This window comes from Paroedura picta, chromosome 8, assembly GCF_049243985.1.
Source record: "Paroedura picta isolate Pp20150507F chromosome 8, Ppicta_v3.0, whole genome shotgun sequence".
NCBI lineage: Eukaryota > Metazoa > Chordata > Lepidosauria > Squamata > Gekkonidae > Paroedura > Paroedura picta.
This window is the reverse complement of record NC_135376.1, coordinates 54,657,489-54,680,334: the sequence shown is the minus strand read 5'-3', so window position 1 is coordinate 54,680,334 and position 22,846 is coordinate 54,657,489. Positions and strand designations below refer to the sequence as shown.

Below are 22,846 nucleotides of genomic sequence, written 5' to 3'. Positions count from 1 at the left end.
TTTAGTTGGTTATTAAAACAGGTTGTTCTGGAGGTACACACTTACTCCAATTAAGGCAGGACACATTCACATTCCATTAGGGATATTTAGTTGTACACTCATCATCAGGAGAAGGCTATAACATCTTTGCTGTGCTGCTGGCCCTCCAGAATCGAGCATTGTGTGAGACACGATCCTGGACTTGATGGACCACTGGTCTGTTCTAGCAGGACTTTACTTGTGTTTTGATGTTGGCATGTGCAGAGGGAAATAATTCAGACTGTTTTGGATGTGGCATGATTCGATTGAATCCAAAAGGTTCAAAGCATTGGTTAGATTTGTCTGAATCCAAAAAGGTTGGAAGTTTTTCCCATTTACGTGGGGAGGACACCTCTCACCAATAGTAACTGGCTCTTTAAACAAAGGGGAGGGCAGGCACAGAGTTCCCTGTGCCTCCCTTCCCTCATGTAAGCTCGCTCTCTGCTGGGAAGGCTGGGTGGTGGTGGAAAGAACAGTGCTACACAGTCAATCTTAACAGATCAGTTGACTGGTGGACCCTTTAAATGTTCCCCCAGCCTTCACTGGCACCAGACTGTGCTCTCTGCTGCCAGCAAAGGCTGGAAGAGAGGCATTTAAAGTTGATTGGTGCATCAGCTGCTTGGTTCTTTCCCTTCCTTCTCAGGTGCTGTCTGAAAAAGGCAGTGGAGGCAGACCCTTTAAATGCCTCCCCCCTTCCTGCCGTAGGTAAAAAATAATGGCAAAAGTGGAGCCCACCACCCTGTGTTGTTTCTCAGGAGCTCTAGAGGAATACAGTCTGCACCAGGAGCTTTTCCTCTTCTGAGTGGGCCGATAAGTGATTTAACCTCTTCCATGGATACAGGGGCTGCTTTTGTCCAGGGGGAGGGGGCTCCTAACAAGAGTCTTCATACATCTTCCGGAAATATGTTTCCCGGGTGTCTGGTGTGCTGAGGAAGTCCAAGTGGGATGGGTCCTTAAATGCATGGCTTGAGGTCATCATCCCAAAAAGTGCAGATTTATTTTCTTGAGCTGCCTGTATAAGACACCTCCATGTAACTCTTACAGTAGGGGCCAAGCCCATTGCACTCAGGAATACAATGGTCACTAGATTAGGGGGTGGATTGGAAGAACTCTGCGAACGGCCTCTTCCTCCCCACAGGACCTGGAAAGGCTGCAGGCAGCAGTTAGGGAACTCACCGGCAGGAGCCGCTCTTACGAGGTGGGGATCTGCAGCCTCCAAGCCTCAGAGGGAAGTGGAAGGAGGAGGGGGTGGTCAGGGGTGGGGGATGGAAGGCAGTTGGCTGGCTGCTGGACAGACAGGCAAGCCAGTTGGAGGAAGAGGCACTTGGGTGGGACAGCTGCCCTGAGTGTGTGTTAAGCACTGAGTAGCACTTAAGCCATGAGACATGCTCCTTGTCCAAATCCATCCCAGAAATATATAGCGGAACAGATTTCTTTTTGTGAGAAACCAGTTGCTTATAAGATTTCTTTTGAGCAAGAAGATATAAGTGGCTGCTTTACTGTCATTTCCAAATATATATGGAATGCAGAGATGAGAGCTTTTTTGGCTTCAGTACAGTCATTCAAATAACACTTTGAAAATCTTAGTGCTCTTTTAGCACATAAGCCGGCATCATAAGCAAAAAAAGACTTCAATCTCTGAACTAGTTTTTCATAAAAGAAATAAAGGGATCCCCTCCTGGTCACCATAAGGGTCAACTGGCACATCTGCAGGTACTCTTCTACCAAAACCTTTTTCAGTCTTTGATCTAACCTAGACTGTTACTGCATGGGAGGCGTTGCGCAATATTGCCACCTAGCTTCCAGCCCAGGGCAGGTCACCTTGATTCTTCCCAGTACTACACAGGGGAGCATTTGGCCTGCTTCCCTCCATCCATCTGCTCCTGCATGAGGCAGTTCCACCATGCTGTGGGGTGGCGTGAATATTGTGTTTTTTATATGTAAGAATGTGTGATTGTGTATACCGCGTTCTCGCAAATAAAAAGAAATGGCTCCCCCATGCTGCATAGCGTGGCAGAACCGCCTGGGGCTTTTCTTTTAATTTTTGAAGAATGTAGTATCGCGGGGAGGGATGAGGAGAAGCTGGACCAGGATGGCCTTCCGGACAGCCCAGGCCCGACATACGCCCCAATGAGGACTGCAGCCAATTGCTGTGGGCCAATTGAGGGCCTGTGTAGCTCTGGCCCCAGGACTGCCCCAGACCAAAACCAACATCATCAGGAAGTGGGAATTCAGCCCAGTCCTAGACAAGCAGTGAGTTGGGCCGAATGGCTGGTGCGGAAGCTGTCCAGGTAGACCATTCACTTAGCATCCAGCTTGTTCTGTTGATAAGATATAAGTAACAAGTTGGGTCTTGAGGTAGGTCTGTCAAGGCAGTGGAATCATTTGTAGCGAAAGAGGGAGATGATCACCTTCTAAATAAGGCAGTACTTTTCAGCTTTAGTTCTGATACCCCGGGAGTTGAAACTCTAATGTTTATTTAATACCCCACAAAGCCAGGATTTAAGCATATAAACTTTAATGCGAAGTTTCACTAAAGCAACCTGGATGGTTGAACTGTAAGCCACATTTGGGTTTGACACTTACTGATCTAAAGGAAGCATATGACTCAAAGGGCTATCCAAGAAATCCTCCTCTGGAATAAAAATATTGTCAGAATGATGCTGTATGCTTTGCTATGCAAGGACCCAGCAAACCTAACATCTGTAAGGAATACCCAAGAAGACTCTTATGATGTGCTGTAAATTAACTGTTTTAGTTAATTAATCAACTTAAATGTAAAGAAATTTTCATTTGACCATACCGTCAATACAGTGCCTTTGTTTGGATATCATTTCTCTTGTAGGACATCATTTCTCTTTGGACATCATTTCTGTTGTGGGAGGTAGCTTTCAGTTTAATAAACAAAAGATACCAAATTGTTATTAGCAAAGACCACATTTATTTTCTGTGTCAGGGTTAATAAAAAATTTCTCATTGCTGTTATAATGGAAATTTAAGATTAATGTTTTTTCCTAAACTCAAACAAAAAGGTTTTATGCTTTGCATTTAATTTCTTGTATGTATTGATCTCTATTTTTAATTTCAGAAAAACAATGTTTCTTGTAAAATGCAGAAGGCATATTCAATACAATCCCCATAACTAAGAAAATGAACTAAGAAAATGTTATATTCACCTGCCATAATTTGACTTGCACTCCATGATTGAGATTCTCTCTCTGTTTGTGCATAGGCTGCCGTTCTCCCCATGTGGATAAAAATCAGTATTGCCATATAGTTCAGATACCCAATTGGCTGAAATAAAGATGAAAAAAGGGTCAGGGGTGCTCACATTTCTGCTGCCATACTCTTCTGAATGACCCACCCAGTTCAAAGAACAATCAGCTTGTACTTGTGTAGCTGTCATCTGCAAACTTTGCAACAGATGGATCTAATCTGACTTCAGGAAGAGTATTATGAAATAAAGGCTTAGTTGGATTAAAACGTAAACAAAACAGAGATGGTTGTCCTAAGTATCTTAGCGATGTGATATATACCATATCTTTTCTCAGTAATATGAAATGGGACAGATTCAAATGGGTAGCCGTGTTGGTCTGAAGTAGCACAATAAAATCAGAATCCAGTAGCACCTTTAAGACCAACAAAGATTTATTCAAAGCATGAGCTTTTGAGTGCAAGCACTCTTTCTCAGACTGTCATGAAGGGAGTTCATAGTATGAGGAAAAGTGCTTGCACTCGGAAGCTCACACCTTGAATAAATCTTTGTTGGTCTTAAAGGTGCCACTGGACTCTGATTTTATTATGAAATGGGACAGAGAGCCCAAACCAAGCATGTTACCTGGGAGTTTTTCGCTAGTTATCCCTGATACATTAAATTTATTTATTTGTTTGTTTGTTTGTTTGTTTGTTTATTTATTTATTTATTATAGCATTTATTGCAATTGGGTGTGTCTTTCCAGATTCCTAAACTTTTGTTCATTTACTTCAAGGGTCCTCAGCCTTTTTGAGACCATGAGCTGAATTCTGACACAGGGTGGTGGGCCCAACTACAAAATGGCTGCTGTGGGAGGCAGAACCGACAACAAAATGGCTGGTTTGGGAGGAAACACCAACCGTACACTCAGACGAAGTCCCAAGTGTGTGTGTGGGGGGGGGGGAGAGAAAGAGTAATTTAAAAGATATATTGAGAAATAAGAGAGAATAAAACCAATGATGTAGCGGCAGCTGTCACTAAAACAACATTATTTTATTTTGCATAGCCAGTGAGGGCTTCAGTGACTTATCAGAAGCTATGCTGGTCAAGAATATGCCTGGCGCCACCCACTTACTGAAAACATTTGGTAAGCAAGAGGTAAGGTGCCAGTGGGTGCCACATACACCGTATTGGAGACTCCTGATATACTTGGCATCCACAAATTGAGGCTCACTACTGGAAAAGGACATTTGTTTTAGGTACTAACCAGTAAATTAACTTTATTTCTGTGTCTCTACTTCTTGTCAGCTTATATTTAAATATTAATAGCATGTGCCATTTTAAGGAGCAAGTTAACATATCAAGGGCATTTCTGCACATCGGTAAAAATAGCATTACACCAGCTGAATGACATAGCCCTAAATATTATTGTGCCTCCCAGCTCCCCCTCACCTTTTTCCTGTCTCACTCTTTCCTGTGTCACTCTTGTTTTAAATTCATACTTCTCCGTTTAATTGCCTATGCATCTAACCATGGATGCATAGTGCTTTTTGAAAGCCTCCCCCTATGGAATCATGAGTCTTAATACTTTTAACAATCTCGTTCCTGATTTTTTTTGGAGGGGGAAGAACACTTTAGAGAGGCATGCTTTGTGTTACAACTTTGAATCAAAATTCTTTTATTTCTAGCATCGCCTCCACGCTTGTCCGTTTATTTGTTGCTCCAGGATGTTAGCCATTTTAAAAAAGAAATTCCCGCCCCCTTTGCATGGTCTGCAGCTGCTGCAGTGCACAGCCCAAGTTGAGCTGCCAAGTGGGATGCGCTGCACCGCCAACACTCCCCAGCTTGGCCAGCAGGGCATCGGGTCCCCTCCGCCCACCCACCCATGCCTGCCTGCCCCAAGCAAGCAGCCTGTAGCCAGGCCCCCATGTCCCCTCCATGAGCAGTGCCAGCATAATGAGCAGCCAGCCTGGGGGAACCTCCTGCTACCACTGTCTGGGCTGCGGGGACTCCTGGCAGGTGCAATGAGTGGCTCTCCAGAGACGGAGGTGCCGGTCTCATGCAAGTAGCAGCTGATGGCTCCAAGCAGGCAGACTGCAGCTGGGGTTCCCCTTCCTGAAGTACCAGGAGCAGGCGCTCAGAGCGTGGAGGTCAATGCCGAGAGCTGCACCGTGGTGTGTGCTGTCTGCTGTCTGCTGTTGCTTCCTGGCCAAGCAGTGGGCCGCCCTCAAGTGGACGCACACACCACTTGACAAGAGCACGTACTGGCTCAACTCTGAAAAAAAATCATTTTATTTCTAGCCTCACCTGCACTCTTGTCTGCCTATCTGTTGCTCCAGAATGTCAGCCATTTTTAAAATGATATTCTCATGGGAGAGGGAGGCAGATGCGAGGGTGGGATGAGGCAGGAGCCTTTAGCACATTTGAGACTCCATACCTTCCCTCTGCTGGCTGCCTGCTGGTTGCTCTCCCATAACTAGTGCTAAAAAGGTTGGGGAATCCACTTTATGCAATTTCCCAACTAGCGCTTTAAATTGGTTGCTGCCCAGATGCTGGATGTTGGTGACATCATATGGAGGGGCCAGAGTATAACAAATATGTAAGATAATCATTTCACTATATTTAAGGGATGTGGAAATGCCCCAGAAATTCCATGTTAATAAGACTTCATTTTGTTTATAATGCACAGTAAGTTATGCCTTAAAGCCAAAGGTACTTGTTATTTAGCTGAGGCCCTGTTTTCTCCTTTCAGCTTCCCTCCAGCATGCACACCAAGGCTGTGTCCAGTGATATGGATATTAGAAAGGGAATATTTACAGTTTTCCTATGTGAAAAGAGGAAAATGTAGAAATACAGTAAATTCTCATCAGGGCAATAAATCACTCTGGAGAAAGTGAGAACATTAACAGGAAATGAGTCAGATCTTCAACTATTTTATACCATGCAGCTAATTTTAACTCAACAAGATTTACTTCAGAATAAAAATCCATAAGACTGTGCTGTAAGTAATTTATCACAGAAAAACAGTCAGAGTTCCTCCCATGGAGGAAATTCACTGAAATTATGAGCATGTGGGAGTTACAGTGCTGGGTTCAACTTTATGATGCAGGAAAATAAGAATCTTCACCTCTAATAATGTAATAATAATGTTCAACAAACGACTGAACCCTCCGCCCTTTTTACAGCATCAATTTTTATAGTTTCAGTAATGTTTCCTTGTATGCCAAGTGTAGTGAAGTTCTACCAGCATTTCCTCAGACTGATGAAATGAATACTCGGTTCTGGCAAAAACATGTAAAACATCCAACATCCATAATTCAATTATTTGACTGAAGAGAGAGACAAACAAACTTTTTACCTCAGCATGATCCAATAAATAAATCGTATGAACTCCTTTAGAACTGATATTTTGAACTGCTTCTAAGTGCAAGTTGATTGCTCCAAGTTTCCAGTTTACAATAATGTAGTTTATATCTTCATGTTGAAAACATGAAATGAAGAACACACAAAATAGTGGATAAACAAGATTAGTTGTTGGATATAAAGTGGTATAGAAAGGAGCCCCATAAAAACTGAAGAATGCATACACATAAAATCCAGATTATGACTTTATGATAGAGAGCAAACTGTATAGATGGCATCTATATGTATTATATTGTTCTATATGAGGGGTCTGTTTCAGTGGTATTTTGTCCAGTGTGCAGTAACAGAGGCACATGACTTTCAGTCAACAGAATAAGCATCTGTAACCATCACTGTCAAATGTTCCCCATTGCCACAATATGCCAAGCTGTCTGTGAATTGGTGAGAGTAAGCATGAATTTTATTGTACTCCCATTTGTTAAGAATCACTGTCATACACAAGGAATAAATGAAGAGTTCGGTCTTGAGCTATTGGTAATGAGTAAATAAGATATAACTGGAGCCTAATAATTAATGTGTTGTGACAAACACTGATAGTTTACTTTCTCAGTGCAATGAAATGGAAAGGGCAGTTAGCATTTCAGATCAAATAGAAAATGAGGATAAAATAGATTTATCTCTGTTATCCATAAATCCTCTTAACCTACAAAGTTTGATGGATGTATTGCTGATATACTGCAATGAAGGAAAATACATAGTTTAAGCCATCCTGATATTTTCTTTAGAAATAAAATAAGATTAGGCACTGGGAATGTTATTCACATTGGAATCTTTGGGAATCAATACTCCTTAACACTGGCTGATGTCCACCAAATTACCCATCAGATCTACTGATGTTTTCAATGTTGACCATAGGAGACCCTCTGGAAAGCTATGGTGGCAGCCAACTCATAGTTAAATATTTATGCAAACCTTTGCCACCACCTTTCATAATTTCAAAAGTCAAGTTTCCTCTGGAGTTGGATATCTGGAATGTCCATGCATATAATCAGTTTAAAAGGAGTGGTGAAAGAACCCTATTCTACATTATCACTGTGTGGGCCAAAATGTTCTGTTGTACTTCTGTGGAAAAGCAACAAAATAAGTTATTAGCTATGGGAGAAACAACCTTCCAAATCTCAAACTTTTTTTCTTGTGTGTAATTCATTATCAACTTCCCCAAATTTTCCTTCCCCCACTTAGAAGATAGCTGGAATACAATTCAAGTCATAATAAAACTGCATAATAATAATGGATTGGAATACAATGAATCAGCATACCCTTTAAAAATAGAGTACAGTTGTTTTCTATTATCAGTTGACATACCTCTATAACCACCACTGGTTTATTTGGTGTATTAAGTTGTGTGTTGGTTTTTGATATGAGAAACCCAAGTGGTAGTTTCTACTCTAAGTAATTGTTTGGTGGCTTTGGGCAAGTCATTGCCTATTAATCTGACATGTCACAGTGTTGTTGCCTGTGTCTGCCACTCTGTTTCTTAGAGAAGGAAAGGATATATGTGACAAATATAAAAAAGAAACATGTATTAAACCACTGATAGAAGTCATCCTGGATTTTAGAACTGGATGTCATTGCCTATATGGATGAGATCCAACAGTACTTTACTTTTGCATCAGTCCCAGTGGAGGTTGTTTTTGTTCTGAATAGATTGGTTGAATAAAATTATTTTGCCCCAATAAGGCATTGTGTATGTTAAGCTGATCTGTGTTTTCTGCATTAACTGCTTAATTTCATCTTGGAGGAACTGGTAACTTCTCAGGCCCTATGGACTGTCATCATGTTTCATAGAATCACAGAATCATAGAATAATAGAGTTGGAAGGGACCTCATGGGTCATCTATTCCAGGGGTAGTCAACCTGTGGTCCTCCAGATGTCCATAGACTACAATTCCCATGAGCCTCTGCCAGCATTTGTAGTACTATAAATAAAGGTAAAGGCATCCCCTGTGCAAGCACCGAGTCATGTCCTCTGTGCAAGCATCAAGTCACACCCTTGGGGTGACGTCCTCTAGCGTTTCCTTGGCAGACTCAATACAGGGTGGTTTGCCAGTGCCTTCCCCAGTCATTACCGTTTACCCCCCAGCAAGCTGGGTACTCATTTTACTGACCTCGGAAGGATGGAAGGCTGAGTCAACCTTGAGCCGGCTGCTGGGATTGAACTCCCAGCCTCATGGGCAGAGCTTCAGACAGCATGTCGGCTGCCTTACCACCCTGCGCCACATGAGGCTCTAGTACTATAAATATCAGATTACAAATATTAGACACAGTAGTAAAAGTATCAGATATATGTCTAATGCAGAAGTTGTAGCAGTGAAAGTAGAAAATATTGCAATTATCTGTTCCATGCAAACAAGACAACCCTGGGATCCTAATTAGCTTTCACATCAGATCATTTACTTCTTGGCTAGAAGTTTTCCTCAACAATTTGTTTGATTCAGTTGGCATATTTAGCTACAGACTAAGCCAGTTCTCTTTCTGATATGCAGAAACATCCTCTGTGATCTTTTTGGTTAAGACTAACTACTGTTTCCTTATATTTCTAGTCCTATTTCTGGTCTGGACACTATGCAAACATAATTTCTATATGCATGTGTATTATGTACAAGATAATATCAAATGTGTGGAAGTTTGCAGATGGGGCCTGTCATCATGATTCCCATTATTCTTCTGCACATTCACTATACCCAGAACATTCACTATACCCAGAAAGGCAGGTTTAGGCAGGCTAGCAGGAAAGGAAGTAATTATTTACATTCACATTTACTGTAGAATATAGAGTGATATGGAGGGTTGCCCAATCAGGTGCCAGCCACTGGCAGCTAGTGAGACAGGGATGGGATCAGAGATTAAAATTTAACACCATAGACTTTTGTCTGAATATCTTTATGTGTACTCTGGTGCAGCTGGTACAGCTTTGGGCTGGGTTGTCATCAGTATGCAGATGACACCTAGCTCTACCTCCTCATGGATGGCCACCTGGACTCCCACCCGGAACCGTTCTCCAGATCTTTGGAAGCTGTAGCTGGGTAGCTTGAGCAGACTCTCCTGAAACTCAACCCCTGCAAGATGGAGGTCCTTTGGCTGGGAAGGGTGGGCTGGGAAGCATGTTTGCCTGACCTGGCCAGGGTGCAACTTAACACTTTGCGCTGTGCCAGGAACTTGGGGGTAATCCTTGATGCATCAGTGTCTATGGAGGCACAGTTCTTGAGAGTAGTCTGTCAGGATTTTCCCACCAACGTCAGTTGAGACTACTAGCACTCTACTTGCCCTTGGAGCATCTGGCCACGGTGATCCATGTGAGAATAAATAATAAATAACCCCAGAGCACCATGGAAGTGACTTGGCATGGTGCCACTTTCACAGCTATTTTCCTTGTTGCCCTGCTGCCTGGTGGTGGCCAGTGAAGAGGGAGGTTGAAGCAGGAGAGCTAGAGGTATTCTGCACGGAGCCAAAAAAACAGTTTAAAAAACAACCAGTTTAGACCACTGTATTATACTACAATCGTTGTTCTGTATTGAATATAGTATGTTGAAAAACTACGCTGCAATGCTTTGTGCATGGAACAATTCATAGCCCTATCCCCTGTAGTTTTGCCAGTGACATGCTTTGCTCTCTAAAGCAGTCACTAGTCTGCATAACCAAGGAGCTTCTCTGCATGACTAATAGAGTGTCTGAGACAGGCAGGAGAGAAATGAATCAGTGAAAAGCTTCTTTCTGAAAAAAAACACTTAAAAGATGCTTAAAGCACAGAAGAAGCAGTTCACCATGGAGAGTAAAATCAGTTTTGCGGAGTAAATTCCTGTGCAGAGATCAGAAAAATCACGGTGTATTTAGTGAGTTTTCATCAGCTTTTCCATCATGCAGAAGAGGCCCTGATCTCCCCATGGCCTGAAAGAGAAAGACAGATACAGAAGCAATCAGTTTGCACTGTTAGTTCTATAGAAATGACTCTTACCTGGAAATGTGTAGCCTTTCTCAACTTTTCTACTATTTCTCTAGTGTAGCCTTTCTCAACTTTTCTACTATTGAGAAACCCCTGAAACATTCTTCAGGCTTCAAGAAATCCCAGAAGTGGTGTGATGATGCAGAATGTAGTTGGGAAGCAGCATTGTGTACATACCCACCAAGGGCCCCTCCCTTTCCCACCTCTTCCAGGCCCATCATTGGTCATTTTGGGAGTGATGGGTGGGTCAACATGATCATATATGATCATATCGCCTACTAAACGTTTAACAATTTTTAAAAAAAATATAAAATATAATCAACTCTAGTCTTCCAGGGCTGTCAAGAGACCCCAGGGTTTCATGAAACCCTGTTTGAGACAGCCTGCTCTAACTGTACAGGAGAAAAGTGAAATTAACAATTTCTGAAGCCTGTGGGATGTCTAACATTGGCCACTGTAGTGTTCTACTCCAAGGAGGGTCTTTTGAAAAGCATCCGTCTCTTTAATATCACATTTTTGCACCTGTGGAATTTGTAACACTGTTAATATTTGAAAATAAACTATGATGCAGTAGATGTTCTTATTACTTTCAAGCAGTATGATAGGAAAGAAAGAGCAATTTTGGAATGAGTCTCAGTCCATCCACACCATTGCCCCTCCTTACATCTGTCTGCACTCTTTGCTTAACTGCATTTTATTTGTTGTGCTGGAAGATAGCAGTGTACCATTGCAGAGTTACTCAGAGTAGATGTTGAATTCCATTAGGTTTAGAGATGGGGAATCAGAATATGCCTTTAATTTGGAGTTCATGAGTAAATTACAAGTTGAGTCCAAACTTCTCCAAAGTTCATGTAATAACTGGCTCCGCTCCAGCCTCAGCAAAAACTGTCCCCACAGCTGCATATTCTGCCTTCCCTTTGCCATTGAAACATCATGATGATGGTGATTAGAAGCCTTCATCAGGCAGTAGCAACAACACTTCCAGCAGTTTATAGAACACTTTGATCCAGTTTTCGTAGTGACAAGATTCTGGGATCTGTGAAGGCCGTTACTAATATCCTGAACTACTTGTGTTTTGGCTACTAAAATCATGTAAGGATCACATCAGCAAATCAGTATCCATTATAAATCAGTCACTAACTTATGGTAACTTCCCTTTACCACTCAAAAAGACAGTTATTCATGCACCACTAAACAAGGACAGGAACATCCCTATAGAAAGATTAAGTGGTCAATTATTTTCTAGTCTCTGATCTGTCTTTTCTTGGCAAAGTGATTGAGAGAGCAGTGGCAGACCAATTCCAGGTCTGCCTGGATAACTCATCTCCTCTGGATTCTTTTAAATCTGGCTTCAGGCCAGGCTGTGGGACAAAAATAGCTCTGCTAGTTTTAGTTGATGACCACTGACTGAGTGTAGACAAAGAACATGCCTCTTTGTTCCTGCTATCTGATTTATCTTCAGGCTTTGATATAGTGGACCACAAAGTGCTTGGATACCAAAGCAGCTATCAAGGGATAAATGTTGAACTGGTTTGCATCATTCCTCATGTACTGAACTCAAAGGGCTGTCATTGGAGACCTATCATATGGAGATACATAGGGCATAATCCTACCCCCCCATGTTTTCCATCTTTGGGTAAAGCTCTTGGGGTATGTTCTCATCATATTAACAACACACAACTCTGTATATCCTCATACAAATCTCCTGGTGATGCAAAGTCCTGACTCGCTGCCTGACTGCCATCATTAATTGACTAAAAGTGATAGTTTTAAGTTTTATTGTTGATGCATTTTTAACCTTTTAATGTATTACCTTCCCTTTTACAAACTGCTATTGTATAGTAGTGCTTCTAAAAATTTTGGTCTAAATAACCGTAAATAAATGACTAAAAGTGAACAAGTTAAATCCTGGGAAGACAAAGGTAATGCTGGTTGGGAAGGTGGAAACTTTGAAAGGCACTGTTCTCCCCAATGTAGATATTCCCCTGAACTTTGCTGATTCAGGTGACCCAAGAAGAAGAAGAAGAAAGAAGAAAGAAGAAGAGTTGGTTCTTATATGCCACTTTTCTCTACCCGAAGGAGTCTCAAAGCGGCTTACATTTGTCTTTCCTTTCTTCTCCTCACAACAAACACCCTGTGAGGTAGGTGAAGCTGAGAGAGCCCTGGTATCACTGCTCGGTCAGAACAGCTTTATCAGTGCTGTGGCGAGTCCAAGGTCACCCAGCTGGCTGCATGTGGGGGAGCGCAGATTCAAACCCATCTTGCCAGATTAGAAGTCTGCACTCCTAACCACTACACCAATCTGGTTTTCAATTATTCTGTTAAGTGCTTTGGAGTTATACAGAACAAAATACCACTGGAAAAGCATGTTATTGCAGCAGCAAAAATCCTCTTTTCCATCTCTTGATCTGACCCATCTGACCTTCCAGATTCTTGCCACTGTAACATCCAGACTTGACTAGTGTAATGCAGTTTACATTGGTCTTCTGTCAAAAGCTACACAGAGACTTCAGTTAGTGCAGAATGCTGTTGTTCGGCTATTGCTAGAGCTAGACAAAGTGTGCATACTACTCCCATTCTATAATCATTCCATTCGCAATATTAATGGCCAGACCCCATCTTGGTCCAAGAGAGAATTTGCTCGCAAACCTCCCTTCGAGAATATTGCCTGCACCTCACCATGATACTACGTCAATACCACATTGCTGAGCTAGAAATGTACAAATGCATGTCAGTTTCACTCCTGGAAACTTGACCAAGCTGTATTTGCACCCACATAGCAAACAGAAGATGTACTCTGTAGCTGGATTCCATGTGCTCTGGGAGATGCCTGGATGGCCTTTTCCACCTGTTTCTTGTGGATGTTAAACAGCATGAGGGAAAAGAAAACTGACTTACCTTTAGGCTTGAGGCCATGGGCGCAGCTGTAATTATTTTGAACCAGCTCCTATAAATTAGGGAGGAACAGAGCCACCATAAAGCCAAGGTTGTTCGTATTTCCAAGGCAATTTCCATCCCAACAATGTCTAGGCTGGAACGCAAACAGGAAAGACCTAGCTAATCACTTGAATCCAAAAAACCATTGAGTTAAGAAGCCATTGTTCTTTCAAATTTCTGATATCAAAATAGCAGATTTCAGACTGGTCTATAGTTATTTACATCACTAAAAGCTCATCTGTTTTTCTGTACTTGCCCCACCTTCATTTCTTTCAAAGCCAAAGATAAATGTTACTTGAAGAGGCATTACTAGCCTTCCCAGTCAAATGAATCGATCCCTTTTTGTAGACATCAATCATAATAAGCCAAGGAATCAACAAGCAATATTCTAAGTGCTTATAGAAACCTGATTCTACAGGTTCTTCTGACTGCAAGCATTTTGGCCACTTTCATTGAAGGTGAGCTAACAAATGTCTTTTCAACATTTTAAATGAATTTAAACTTTTTGAGCTACTGGCACAATTTTTAAAAGATCACACAGAATAAAATGTGGCCATAGATAAAAATCAGTTACAAGTCTAGAGCAAGAACCAAGATGGAAAGTGGACATAGAGATAATAGATGTTTCTAGGTGTAAGCAATACATACATACATACATACATACATACATACATACATACATACATACATACATACATACATACATACATATAGTTAAGTAACATCAAGCCTGTCCTTCTACTACAAACGATACTTCTGTAAACAATACAGAGTACTGTACATCAAAAACCAGAATTAAATACTATTAAGAGCCAGTTTGGTGTAGTGGTTAGGTGTGTGGACTTCTAATCTGGCATGCCAGGTTCGATTCTGCGCTCCTCCACATGCATCCAGCTGGGTGACCTTGGGCTTGACACGGCACTGATAAAATTGTTCTGACCGGGCAGTGATATCAGGGCTCTCTCAGCCTCACCCACCCCACAGGGTGTCTGTTGTGGGGAGAGGAAAAGGAAGGCGACTGTAAGCCACTTTGAGCCTCCTTTGGGTAGGGAAAAACGGCATATAAGAACCAACTCTTCTTCTTCTTCTTCTTCTTCTTCTTCTTCTTCTTCTTCTTCTTCTTCTTCTTAATTTATAAATAATATAAATAAAAGTAGCCACAACTTTGGTAATCCCACTCATTATAAGAGTGGGAAGAGAAAGCTGTTTGCAAATAAGGAAGAAAACGTTCTACAGAAAATTTAAGTACAGTTGCTGGCAACAGGAATGGATCATAGAATCATAAAATCATAGAGTTGGAGGGGACCTCCTGGGTCATCTAGTCCAACCCCCTGCACTATGCAGGACACTCACAACCCTATCACTCATCCACTGTAACCTGCCACCCCCTTGAGCCTTCACAGAATCAGCCTCTCTGTCAGATGGTTATCCAGCCTCTGTTTACAAATGTCCAAAGATGGAGAACCCACCACATCCTGAGGAAGCCTGTTCCACTGAGAAACCACTCTGTCAGGAACTTCTTCTGGATGTTTAGACAGAATTTCTTTTGCATTAATTTCATCCCATTTGTTCTGGTCCATCCCTCTGGGGCAAGAGAGAACTACTCTGCTCCATCTTTTATATGACACTCTTTTAAATACTTGGAAGATGGCTATCAGATCACTTTGCAATTGGCTAATTGCACTTATTTATTTGTTTGTTTATTTATTTATCGACTTTATATCCCGCCACCCTTGGCAAGCCATCTTGTGGTGGGTCACAGCATTAAAACCCACATAAAACAAAACTCACAGCATTCAATTACCCCCCCCTAACAATACAACAAAACATGGCAGTAAAGAACTCTTCTCTTTACCCCAAATGGAATGACGAGGTGAATATCCTGCTAATGAACAGTGTTCTAGTAATGTTCATATATCAGCTTCTCTGTATAAATCCATAAGGCTTTCAGAGAGAAAGGCTGTGCTAAATACCATTTTCTAATTGTGAATCATGCATTGACTTATGTGCACTTGTTACTTCTCTTCTGATCTTTCACTCATGAGTGTCTCACTGCTCATCCTAAATCAGACATTTTATAAATGCTCTGTGATTTATTAAGAGGAGATACAGATAACAGGTCCAAACTAGTTCTTATGGGATTCTGCCTACGCAAATGAATAAAACTTTAATTACTAGTGTTATGTGTAAATCATGCAGAAACATGCTTGGGAGATCCTCCCCCCTCCCCAGTTGCATGAACCCAAAAGATACGCTACTTCCTCCTCTTCCTCTTCTGAAGATTAAGCCGGGGGGGGGGGAGGCAAGTGCTGGATCCTGCTGCTTCATGTGGAAGTTCTCTCCTGGGAGCGAAGTCTCAGTGAATGGGAGCCTTTGAAATAGGCAAGGATCCTTGCCCAGACAAGATCCTTCCTGACAGGAGATCCACTTCAGTAAAAGTGCTGGTTCTCCTTGCATTTTCTCTTTTGCGCCATTGTTTTCAGACTCACTGATGACTTTATGCTTTACTGGAACTGGCCTATTGACACCACCATTAAATAAATGCTTGTATATCAGTTCTTGAGGGGGTGGGGAGGTGACATAGCTACTGGTTTTCTTCTTTGTATCAAGGCAAAGTCACAACATTATTGATTCATTATGAAATACAAATCCTTTAAAGATGTCAGAAAAAGGTCAGTGACTTGGCTTGCTGCAAAGTAAAAACAAACAAACAATAATCTTCCATCTCTGAACAGAAACAGTCAAGCAGATATTCAAGAGTGCAGAGAGAATCTGGGGAAACAAGAAATGATCAATTGACATCAAAGACAAAAGAAAGAAAGAAAGAAAGAAAGAAAGAAAGAAAGAAAGAAAGAAAGAAAGAAAGAAAGAAAGAAAGAAAGAAAGAAAGAAAGAAAAGAAAACAGGAATTCACTAGACTAGAGCTTGGAGAAAATGACACTTTCCAATGGAAAGGACAGAGAAGGGGGGTGTTTGAAAATAATAATAATAATAAATTAGTAAAAATGAGCTTAGGACCAACAGGGAGGAAATCAGACTGTCAGCTGTAAATTGACTGAAGGATCTCGGGTGCAGGATCTCTCAGACTGTGGGACGGCAGATCTATTGCTCTGTAGTAATGTTTCTGTCTCAGGGTTGTAAACCTCCAGATGATGGCTGGATATCTCCCACTGATTTCCAGGTGATAGAGATTAGTTCACTTTGTGTTGCCCTGGGAAGTGGAGTCTATGGCATTGTGCCCCAATAAAGTCCTCCCCTTCCCCAACCCTGCTGTTCTCAGCCCCCTCCTCCCAAATCTCCAGGGATTTCCCAACCCAGACCGGGCAACCCTACTCTCAATGCAGCTGTGCTCAGTTGGTACAGTTGCCAGCTGATGGCTGGCTCCCGACAGGAGATAGGAGGGCAGGGTCATGTTGGCTAGTATCACATGTGGCACGATGTCACTTCTGGGGAAAACTGGAAGCAATGCCATGTCACTCTAGGAATCTCCAGAAACACCGGGAACAATTTCTAGCACAATCTGGATTTTCTCCACAGGTGACATCACATTGTGCGCAACATCAGCAATTCATTTTTCCCTCCTGTTCCCCAAAAGCCGCGGTGGGAGAGTGGATTACCAGCAGGAGGCCTCTGACTATAGTGAGACACAGACTCTGTATTTGTAAATAAAGCAAACATAACTACAGCGACAGAAGTCTCTGGTACTCCCTCTTCCAATGCAAATCAGTCCAGCTAATGATGTTCCAGACGTCTCATAGCTTAGCCAAAGTGGCAAATACAGAATAATAGCCTATTTGTGGGTGTCCTCAGGCACAGCTGTGTTTGCATGGAAAATATAGTGTGCAAGCAGTTGCAGCAATCCTGGCACAGATGTTTGTGGAGCGACTGTAGTAATTACCTAATTATTAATTTCAATTATGAAGCTTTGTAAAACCATCTTATAGTTAGTATCCTCCTTTCATTTGAGTGTGGGAAGAACCGAGGCCCAGGGTGGCTATGCAAATATGATTTAGAGAGGCCTCTACTTGTCCCAAACAACCTGCGTTAAAAGGTAAGGGCCATATAAAGGATGAACAGGCAGTGACACAGCTTGTGCTTCTCTCCCCCTCTCTCTGTCCCTCTGCACATGTGTGCTTTGAGCTCACAGGCCAGAGGTCAGCCTTTCCTAGAGAAAGACCAGTCTAGGTTGGGGAGATTTCCCCAGCTTGTGGGTTGCAAGATTGCTGTGTGTTGCTTTAACAATTCAGACGTTCTCCGAGTAACACCCAACAGTTCACTGCCTAGGAAGATGAGAACACGTACAAAGGTACACAATGACTGCACAAAGAACAAGACTTATTTTTTATCGTAGCAATTGCATGAGAAAATTGTTACAGATACTTCCTGTATGGAATGCATGATCCTTTTGAAACTTTCCCAACATCAAGGGCTAAAGTTTAAGAAGGCATTTAAAATAACTTTTTCTTCAAATAACAAAATGTAACCCTACAGTGTTTTAGGACTTGGGGTTAATTAACATTTATGAGTATATTATTTATGAATATAAATGAGCCTCTTGTGGCGCAGAGTGGTAAGGCAGCCGTCTGAAAGCTTTGCCCATAAGGCTGGGAGTTCAATCCCAGCAGCCGGCTCAAGGTTGACTCAGCCTTCCATCCTTCCGAGGTCGGTAAAATGAGTACCCAGCTTGCTGGGGGGTAAACGGTAATGACTGGGGAAGGCACTGGCAAACCACCCCGTATTGAGTCTGCCATGAAAACGCTGGAGGGCGTCACCCCAAGGGTCAGACATGACTCGGTGCTTGCACAGGGGATAACTTTACCTTTACCTTTATGAAATGGAAATCTATGCATGTGTGTATGTGTGGGAAATCTACGCATGTGTGGAAGGGAACTTAATGGATGTGAATAGAGAAGGCTCAGTGAGCTGCTGAACTATGTTTTGTTTTTTAAACCCGACCACAACTTTTTATCACTCTTGTACATTTCATGTAATTGCTACAAGCGACTGGGTGCATATTTTAGTATGCTGTTCAGGGCACAGCCAAATCATTAATTTTGAGGAAAGTATCTCAGATGTAGTCAGCAGGTCTTTCAGCAGTTCTGTGCAAACAAAACAACTACCCCACTGTGTCCAAGTGTTGTTTTGAATGTCTTTTTACTGTCTACTTGCACAGGGGATACCTTTACCTTTACCTTTATTTATGAATATAGGCATCTCCCAAATGGAGAGAGAGAGAGCTGGTTTTGATCTTTAAGGCTATACGCAGCCTGGGTCCTACCTATCTGCCGGACCGTTTATCTCCTTATGCTCCCTGAAGGGCTTTACACTCTGCTGGTATGAATTTTCTGGTTGTACCGGGCTCCTGGAAAGTACGCCTGGCCTCAACCAGGGCCAGGGCCCCACCTGGTGAAATGAGCTCCCAGAAGAACTGAGGGCCGTGGAGTAACTCTGGTTTCCATAGGGCCTGCATCAGGCATTTAGTTGAGACCATGCTGGAGACCGGGATATAAAATCAGGTCCCCCCTTCCATTTTGTAATTTGTACTCCACTAGGCCAACCTCACCTAGGGACATCTATTTGGACATTCAACTGCAAACAGAAGAGTTGAAGTGCTGGGGGTGCTGAGTAGCATATCAATTGTACTAATTGTGTGTATTGTGTGAGTTTATTGGGTTTTTAACACTTCAGTGCTTTTTTATGTAAACTGCCACGAGCCGGCCAGGTCTATAAGTTTAAATAATAAATAAAATAAATACAGCACCATTCTTTTTTTCTCCTCTCACAACAGCAGCCCAGCATGAGAGAGGAGCCAGGTCCTTGAGAGAGCCTGTGGTCGGTGTGCCCTTGAACCTGGGTGTCTCCGAACCTGGTCCAACTTTCTAACCACTCTATCAAGCAGGCTGGGCTGTCTCTTTCTCCTTCTCCTTGGCTACTCTTTCTGCCTTTTCCTCACTATGCCACTTTCCATTGTTTGGGAAGCCATGCACAGGCTTCCATTGGAGCCGATCGGCTTTCCCATATGTCTGCAATTGCAAAGGAAATGTTTAATTTTTCCTCTGAGGAAGCTTTTAGTCACACCCATAGTGTTCTGCCGGGCTATCTGTTCCATGCAAACACTGGAACTGTTTTATGCAAGGGCAGCCCCCAATACAGTATCATCACCTCAGGTGCATGAGGGGAAGGGGAAGATTCCTTAATGTATATTCTGGGGCTTCAGAGGGGCCACATTCTTGGACCCCTGTTTTCTTAAATGTGTTCAGGATAGTATACTGCTCTCCACGTGACAGCCTTTCCAGTAGTTCTGCAGAAGTCTTCATGCTCAAACACAACTTCATTCCTTACACCTCCTTCTGTCTGTCACCTCAGCGCTTGCACAACTCGCTCACTCCTTGCTTTCTGCACCACTCTGCACCTCTGTGACAACTTATCAGAAAAATGGTTCCACCTGATATGAGGGCCATTTTTCTGCCACAGCCACCCAAACAACTGATGCATTGCAGGGGCTTGGCTTCCCAGGGGTGGCACAGGAGCTCATAGGCCCATGTTGCCAGGCAGAAAGACATTACTTGAGTCCCCACAGCAGCTCACCAAATAATCCTGGATTCTGCCTAAATATTCTCTCACAGAGGCCTAAAATCTGCAGTTGAGTATACCTGACCTAGAGAGCACAGGGACGGCCAATCCCTTCAGATCTCGGACACTAAACGGGATGGAGACCTCTAAGGCAGGGGTAGTCGACCTGTGGTCCTCCAGATACCCACTGACTACAATTCCCATGAGCCCCTGCCAGCATTTGCTGGCAGGGGCTCATGGGAATTGTAGTCCATGGACATTTGGAGGACCACAGGTTGACTAAAGGTAAAGGTACAGGTAACCCCTGTGCAAGCACCGAGTCATGTCTGACCCTTGGGGTGACGCCCTCCAGCGTTTTCATGGCAGACTCAATACGGGGTGGTTTGCCAGTGCCTTCCCCAGTCATTACCGTTTACCCCCCAGCAAGCTGGGTACTCATTTTACCGACCTCGGAAGGATGGAAGGCTGAGTCAACCTTGAGCCGGCTGCTGGGATTGAACTCCCAGCCTCATGGGCAGAGCTTTCAGACAACATTTCTGATGCCTTACCACTCTGCGCCACAAGAGGCCTCCAATTACAGGTTGACTACCCTTGCTCTAAGGGATGTAAGTGTCATGGTGTGAGGTATGTAATGGCCAATCACCTCCAAAAATCTCTTGCCTACCTGGCAGACAATCCTAAAAGCATAGGATCTCCTGGCTGCGCTATATACATGCCATACGATAAATAATGCCCTTGAATATTGGGCTCCCTTTCCCATATCTTTTTCAAATCTCCTAGCAATGTTTCTTCAAGCCAAGCATCCGAAGTCCTCTTTCAAGGGCTCATAAGGTCTGCTGCTCTTGGGTTGCAGCGTGAAGTGTCATTTGAGCACCGGGCTGCATCCAAGCTTGAGCCAAATAGTTTTCTTCCCTTCTTATGTCATTTAATTATGGCCTGTATGTAATTTATTGAGCATATTTTGCCAGTTCCCATTACCTTCCAGGGAAGGGCTGTATTAATTACTATGCCATGCACTCTATAGGCTGAGTATGTTTATGGGCAACGCAAAATATTTCTATAATTATCATCTGTGCCATCCCCCACGCACTGCTGCTCATTCCCTAAACTCTTGTGGACCAGTGAAGTCTCTCTTGCAGCCCCTCTCATGAGTAATCGGAGAGGGCATATCACTTCACCCCAGCCCCACTTGCTTGGTCCAATGAGTGCACAGCTACGCTTGGTGCTCTTAATGGTGGGTGCTCTTGATGGTGGGTGGAATGGTGGACTGCTGTGACCCGCCACGAGCCTACAGGGAGTGGCGGGATATAAATCCAATTAATAATAATAATAATAATAATAATAATAATAATAATAATAATAATAATAATAATAATAATAATAATAATAATAAAAGAGCATAAATCTAGGCAAAGCACAAGTTTTCCACAAGTGGAAGCAGAAATATGTGTAAAGATAGCACTGAATAGGGGCAGGACTTGGCAGCTTTGCTTCCCGTGAAGAACGCTTTCTCCTAACTGTTATTTATTTGGCAGGGGGATACAAGTGTTTGCACCCTCTAGCTCTATTATACAGATAGCAGAAGTGACCTGCCTGATGGTATCATTTACAAAACCAGCCTTTCTCCAGTATTATTAAACAGTAGTGGCTGCAGTAATACCACCCCCGTCTAGGGGCAGTGCTCTCTCCCAAAAGCTTCTTCACAGCCCTGATACGCTATTCTGTTGGCACCATGACCCCCCCCCCCCCCCCCCGCCCAAGAAAACCGATTTCCCCTGGGAACAGTGAAATCCTCTTGTAGCCAACAAGATTTGATTGTGTCTGATGCCACTGAGGATGCATGCCTCAGTACACGTTGTCTCCATGATCTTCATTTGTCTGGAATGACATTGCTATACAAAGCCAAACTAAATAGTGGTACAGCCTGAGAGAGAACTGCTACTATAAGGGACTAAATTTGGGGAAACTAGAGGGTGTCTAAAATATTAATATCTTAATCAAATGCCAAATCTCCTATCAATTAGATGCTCTCATAGTCGGGCCCTTTGTCCATTTAGAATTTGGCAAAGCATTTACAATTCCTAACTTCACATTTTAAAAGCCCAGAAATATGTTGACATTGCCACCTAGCGGGTCTTTTGATACATTGCAATCTATTGTCTCCAGTATATTTGTAACATTACAATATTAGCAAATCTCATTCTCTCACCTTTTGAATATTTAAGTGTTATTTTAATATTGCACTAATGTTATAATATTACAATTTTATATATATCCAGGAACCTGCATTTCCATCCTGGTTTAATCCATGAAAATCTTTTCAAAAGGGAAATATATACTACTTTCTTACTGAAGCTCTTCAAAACCGCAAGTGCTTAAGACTTTTCATATTTTTAGATTAGTTTACAAAACCCATGTATTCTAGGTCAGTAGCATTATTCTCATGTTTTTGGCACTGCATGGCTGTTTGGACATAATACTGTGAGTTTACTCACAAGGGGAAAATTTGAACAAGATACTTTCTGAATCAGGCCTCAGTCTTTTATCTGCTATCCAATATCATTAAGGATCCAGGAAGCACTCTTGTTCTATGCTATAATATTAGGCCTGTCTGGTTTCTAGGGGGTTATTCATTTATCCTTGCACTTCTAGTCTGCCTTTCCCCAGAATCTCAGTGTGGATTACAACAAAAAGAGCTTTTTTTTTTTTGCACCCTGTTTTTGCTACCCAAAGGAGTCTCAGGGTGGCTTCCAACCACT

The 22,846-nt window shown here is 42.5% G+C and overlaps 1 protein-coding gene across 2 annotated transcripts in view; it reads left to right on the top strand.

Moving 5' to 3' along the window:
* Positions 1 to 22,846, top strand: part of GFRA1 (GDNF family receptor alpha 1) — a 445,406-nt gene that overhangs the window by 79,049 nt on the left and 343,511 nt on the right. The window lies entirely within an intron of this gene.